Genomic DNA, 6,000 nt, shown 5'->3' with positions numbered 1-6,000 from the left:
GCTCTACACGCTAGCCCGGGCAGACGCCCATTTTCTTTGGCAAGTCAGGAATGGCAACGGCGAGACTGGAAGTATGTGGGGCTCATGCCCCAGCCTTTGTCACACCCAACCCCCAACTCCTTCCCGGGGCTCTAGCTGAAGCCAGAACATTGGCCTGAGCGGCCAAGAAGTTACAGCCCTGAAGGGAGCAGGACTTTCAGCACAAAGTTAAAACTGCACAAACACAACTGCCTGATCCGAGGTCAGACGCCTTATCCGTTAGGCCACACAGTTATAATGGAAAAGCCTCTCCAAGCCATTCTGTGTTTCTTGGGTCATCTACTGAGGGGGGCTGAGACTCTCTAGGCACAAGAAGTCGAGTTCCCAGTGAGATGTAATTCTATGGAGCCAGGTGCAGGGCTTTGGCAGGGAGGCTCAGGCATGGGGGACTGGGGTGCAGCAGACAGGCCGGCTGTCTAGGTGGGGAGATTTAGTCTCACTGAGGAGGAGGAGGAATCCTGCTGACAGGCAGTGGCTGTGGAGAAAAAGTGGGATGTCCAGGCTGCTCAGGTTTCCTTCTTCCAGCTCCTCATCTGGCTGGGCTGCTCCACCGGCCTGGACAAGTCCTCTGCATGCACAGCAAATAGCCCAAGAGCCATTGCTGCCCAAATCTGTGCTGGGGGGTGAGCGTCTGTCATCCCTGTCCCATCTGTGCTAGAGCAGACCACTAGATTGAGAGAGACAGTCAACAACGATTAACGCTAAGATTATATAAAGGGGGTCACAGAATCACAGAATTCGTGACTGTCAGAGATCCACAGCTATCAGCCACCAGTGGCGGAAGGGGCTCCCACAGGCCCATGCCACCACAGATGGACCCCACAGCTCCCAGCTACTGAGAGCAGTGGGATGCCCCCAGAGCTCCCAGCTGCCATGGGTGGATCCCAGAGCTCCCAGGTACCACATGTGACAGGGGGACCCTGGAGCTCCCAGTGGGGTGACTGGGTTATAAGTCCGGTCAGCGGTGCTGCGGGGCTCAGGCAGGCTGGTCCCTACGTGTCCTAGGGCACCGCGCTGTGCCCTGGAAGTGGCCAGTAGGTCCCCCCTGCTGCACCGCTGACCAGGAGCCGCCCAAGGTAAGTCTGCACCCCAACCCCCTGCCCCAGCCCTGAACCCCCCGAAACCCAGAGCCCCCTCTTGCACCCCAGAGCCCTCACCCCTCTGCACGTCAACCTCCTGCCCCAGCCCAGAGCTTCCTCCCACACCTGGAACCCATCATCCCTGCCCCCACCCCAGAGCCATCACCCCATCCTGGACCACGACCCCCTGCCTCAACCCACAGCCCCCTCCTGCACTCTGAATCCCTCAGCCCCACCCTGCAGCCCCCTCCTCCACCCCAAACCCCTCATCTCCCCACAGCTCCCACAGGCAGACCCTGGAGCTCCCAGCAGCCATGGGTGGCCGGGGAGCCCCCACAGCCCCACCCCACTGCGTATGGACCCTGCAGCTCCTACGAGTGGACCCCAGAGCTCCCAGCTGCTGCGGATGGACCCAGGATTTCCCAACAGGCATTGATGGCGTGAGGACCCTGCAGCCCCACGTCATTGCTAATAGACCCTGCAGCTCCGAAGACCCTGGAGCTCCCAGCCGCCCCAGGCAGCCCTCAGCCGCCCGAGGCAAGAGAGGGAGCCCCCAGCGCTCAGACACTGCAGGCAGAGCCTGGCGTTCCCAGTCACCGGGGGGGGGGTGAGGAGAAGCCGCAGCCCCCGGCCATTGCAGGTGGCCCCGTAGCTCCCAGCCGCTGCAGGTGGATGCCAGAGCCCCCAGCTGCCATCGGGACCCCGCGGCCCCCGGCCTCCACGGGCAGGAACCGTCACCCCGCGACCGGCAGAAAACAGCCGCGCGCGGAAGCCCCTCGCACCCTGTGACCCCCCCGGTGCTGCGGCTTCTCGCCAGGCAGGAGGCGGCGCCCAGTAGTTTCCCCAGGAATTGAAATTAGGGGGGGTGTTTGAATTCACAGGGGAGGTGTCAGGGCCAATGAGATATATAAAAGAGATGTGAATAAAGTAAATGTTTTGTTAGGATAATGCAAATTTAACATAAGGATAATGCAAGTTACACATAACAGGTCTAGATTTCTAAAAATATATATAATTTAAAAAAATGTATTTAATTTAAATTGACTTTTGAAAAGTAAGCCATCATGGGATAAGAGGAAAGTCCTCTCATGGATCAGTAACTGGTTAAAATCTTGGAAACAAAGGGTAGGAATAAATGATCAGTTTTCAGAATGGAGAGAGATGGTATCCCAGAGGGGTCAGTACTGGGACCATTACTGTTCAACATACTCATAAATGATCTGGAAAAATGGGTAAACAGTGAGGTGACAAAATTCGCAGATGATACAAAACTGTTCAAGATAGTTAAGTCCCAGGCAGACTGCGAAGAGTTACAAAGGGTTCTCACAAAACTGGGTGAATGGAACATATAGTGAGGATATATGTATATGCACACACACATACACACAGAGAACATGAAAAGGTGGGCGTTGCCCAACCAACTCTAAGAGGCTAATTAATTAAGATGAGCTATTCTCAGCAGGAGGAAAAAAAACTTTTGTAGTGATAATCAAGATGACCCATTTAAGGTAGTTTGACAAGAAGGTGTGAGGATACTTAACATGGGGAAATAGATTAACATGGGGAAATAGATTCAATGTGTGTAATGGCTCAGCCATTTCCAGTCTCTATTTAAGCCTAAATTGATTGTATCTAGTTTGCATATTAATTCAAGTTCAGCAGTTTCTCGTTGGAGTCTGTTTTTGAAGCTTTCTGTTGCAAAATTGCCACCTTTAAATCTGTTACTGAACGGCCAGAGGTTGAAGTGTTCTCCTACTGGTGTTTGAATGTTATAATTCTAGAAGTCTGATTTGCATCCCATTTATTTTTGCACAGAGACTGTCTGGTTTGGCCAATGTACATGGCAGAGGGGCATTGCTGGCACATAATGGCATATATCACATTGGTAGATGTGGAGGTGAACGAGCCCCTGATGGCATGGCTGATGTGATTAGGTCGTATTATGGTGTCACTTGAATAGATATGTGGACAGAGTTGGCATCGGGCTTTGTTGCAAGGATAGATTCCTGGGTTAGTGTTGTTGTTCTGTGGTTGCTGGTGAGGATTTGCTTCAGGTTTGGGGGTTGTCTGTAAGCAAGGACTGGCCTGCCTCCCAAGATCTGGGAGAGTGAGGGATCATCTTTCAGGATAGGTTGTAGAAATTTGATGATTCGCTAGAGAGGTTTTAATTGGGGGATGAATGTAAAGGCCAGTGGTGTTCTGTTACTTTCTATGTTGGGCCTGTCTTGTAGTAGGTGACTTCTGGGTACTCTTCTGGCTCTGTCAACCTGTTTTTTCACTTCAGCAGGTGGGTATTGTAGTTTTAAGAATGCTTGATAGAGATCTTGTAGGTGTTTATCTCTATCTGAGGGATTAGAGCAAATACGGTTGTATCTCAGAGCTTGGCTATAGACAATGTATCATGTGGTGTGTCCTGGATGGAAGCTGGAAGCATGTAGATAAGTATAGCGGTCAGTGGGTTTCCGGTATAGGGTTGTGTTTATGTGACCATCGCTTATCAGCAGAGTACTGTCAAGGAAATGGACCACTTGAGTGAATTGATCTAGGCTGAGGTTGATGGTGGGATGGAAATTGTTAAAATCATGGTGGAATTCCTCAAGGGCTTCTTTTCCATGAGTCCAGATGATGAAGATGTCTTCAGTGTAGTGCAAGTACAGTAGGGGCTTTAGGAGACGAGAGCTAAGGAAGCATTGTTTTAAGTCAGCCATAAAAATGTTGGTATACTGTGGGGCCATGTGGGTATCCATAGCAGTGCCGCTGACTTGAAGATATATATTGTCCCCGAATGTGAAATAGTTGTGGGTGAGGACAAAGTCACGAAGTTCAGCCACCAGGTTTGGCATGTAACTAGTTCACAAAACTGGGGCGGGGGGGGGGCGTGTGTTGGGAAATCATTGCTTATGCCCCTGGCCTGCCTATTTCCCTTTGGCTTCTCAAGCGCCTCTGGAGGGACGCAGCTTCCCAGGCACGCGGATCCTTCCCTTCAACGCGCACTGGACGGACATTCCAAACACAGCCCTTTCCAGGAGGGAATGTGCTGCTTTTGGACCCTGGCGCCCAGCAAGAAGTCCTGGTACTCTTTTTCTGACTGATGGACCCCACTGACTTGCCTTTACCAAGCAGAAACTAAGGACCGGCCGATGGCTCTCTTTGCAAACGGACGCCATCAGACTGAGCCACGAGGCGTGCTGCAGGATAGCCCCTCCCCACCAAAAATTAAGGCCGTGAGCCGGATTCGAACCGAGGTTCCTGCGGCCACGGCACAGAGTACTAACCACAACGATCACAGCCAGGTGCTGGGGGTGCAGGCAGCAACCCAGCACAAAATGCTCAGCTCTGCGCTCTCGGGGTGGCCACCTACCTCGCCGGCGGCCACAGGTATTTCTCAAGTCTCCCCATTACAGTCTGTAGCCCTGAGGATTAATCTGTTGGTCTGTATAAAATGTCTTTTTGATAAAAGTGTGTAGGCTGCATAGATTAATAGAATTATTTGCAATAGCTGTAATGCAAGATACCTAGAAAATTCTAGGCCAGACATCCTGGCCAATTTCCTCTGTGACGCTGAAAGCAACCTTTAAGACCCTTACTCAGAAAAGTAATAATAGGAGACAAACCTACGCAAATTGTCTAGGGACTTTTTGAATGTCTGCTAACCTTTCACCTAGTTAGGGTGAAAAGGAGGGTATTTCTGCCCACAAATCTAACACGTACACCACAAGAAACGTACATAGCTGTCATTAATACGTACACAAAAGGTCAGCCTATGAAAACAGGTACCCTCACCTTTCCATGGGGGAAAGACAAATTTGGGCATAGGAGGAAGGATTTCTCCCTATAAAAAGGGTGACAATCCACCATTAGGCAGGCGATACCATCTTTCTATTCTCCATCGTCTCAACCTACTTTGAAGCCTCTTTTTCCTACGAAAGCTGTCAATACTAAGTCGTAGTATTAATTCTTTTCACAGCTGTAAGTATGAACAAATTCTTATTTCTGCTTCACCTCTAAGCATTTAGTTTATAGAGGGCTAAAACTCATAACTATACTTCCTCTATCAGAGGTGTGAAATTCACTCTAGTGCTATTTGCTGCAGAGTGCATTTAGAACTGTGATATTTGTAACTTTGTAATCTCAAACTGCTTTTAACATTTTACATTTATTTCTTGTTTTATTGATTTTAAATAAAATGTATTAATTGACTAATTTTGTCTCAGTGTAATTTCCTGTCAGATATATCCCAATCTCCTTGTATAAATTCTGTGAAGCCTGATTCAAGACAAACTTTATCTTCTGATCACACATATTGGCGAGCCAAACCCATATTATAAATATATATCAATTATTATTAATATTATTAATTAATTAGAAAATTAATTATTAAATAAAACTAAATTAAGTGGATAAAATCCACTGTCCCTACTAACCCTCCCCAAATCAGGCTACACAGTCACAGGTAAAATGCTGAGAAAAGGAAAAATAGAGGAAGCCAATCCCATGCCTGTCCCTTTTTCTGTCTTCCTCCACCTCTGGACCAAGTCCCTCCCCGTTTGTCTGGGCCATTGTCCTCATGCCCCTGGCCAGCCTATTTCCCTTTGCCGCTCTGAAACGTGCCCCCACGTGCAGGCCCCAGGGAGAGGCTTTGGCTAGGGCGAGCGTGTCCTTGCGAGGTAATTGTCTCTCGGGAGGTGAAAGTCATCAGTGCAGGGTGTGAAGGGAAGTGGCCGTAGAAGGAGAATGGAAGGCATGTGGTGGGCAGGCCAGGGATTTCTTTGTCCCCCCTTCAAAAGGGGTCATCCTCCCCATCGGGGAATTGAACCCCGGTCTCCCACGTGACAGGTGGGGATACTCACCACTATACTAACGAGGAAAGGGGCACGGGGAG

The 6,000-nt window shown here is 49.8% G+C and overlaps 1 non-coding gene across 1 annotated transcript; it reads right to left on the bottom strand.

Annotated features, from left to right (window-relative positions):
- Positions 1-5,913: 5,913 nt before the first annotated feature.
- Positions 5,914-5,985, bottom strand: TRNAD-GUC. The gene has a single exon. It is a non-coding gene; the product is annotated as a tRNA-Asp (tRNA).
- Between the last annotated feature and the right edge of the window lie 15 nt (positions 5,986-6,000).

This window comes from Mauremys mutica, chromosome 14, assembly GCF_020497125.1.
Source record: "Mauremys mutica isolate MM-2020 ecotype Southern chromosome 14, ASM2049712v1, whole genome shotgun sequence".
Taxonomy (NCBI): Eukaryota; Metazoa; Chordata; order Testudines; family Geoemydidae; genus Mauremys; species Mauremys mutica.
The sequence above is the reverse complement of the archived record's forward strand: the minus strand, read 5'-3'. Positions and strand labels throughout refer to the sequence as shown.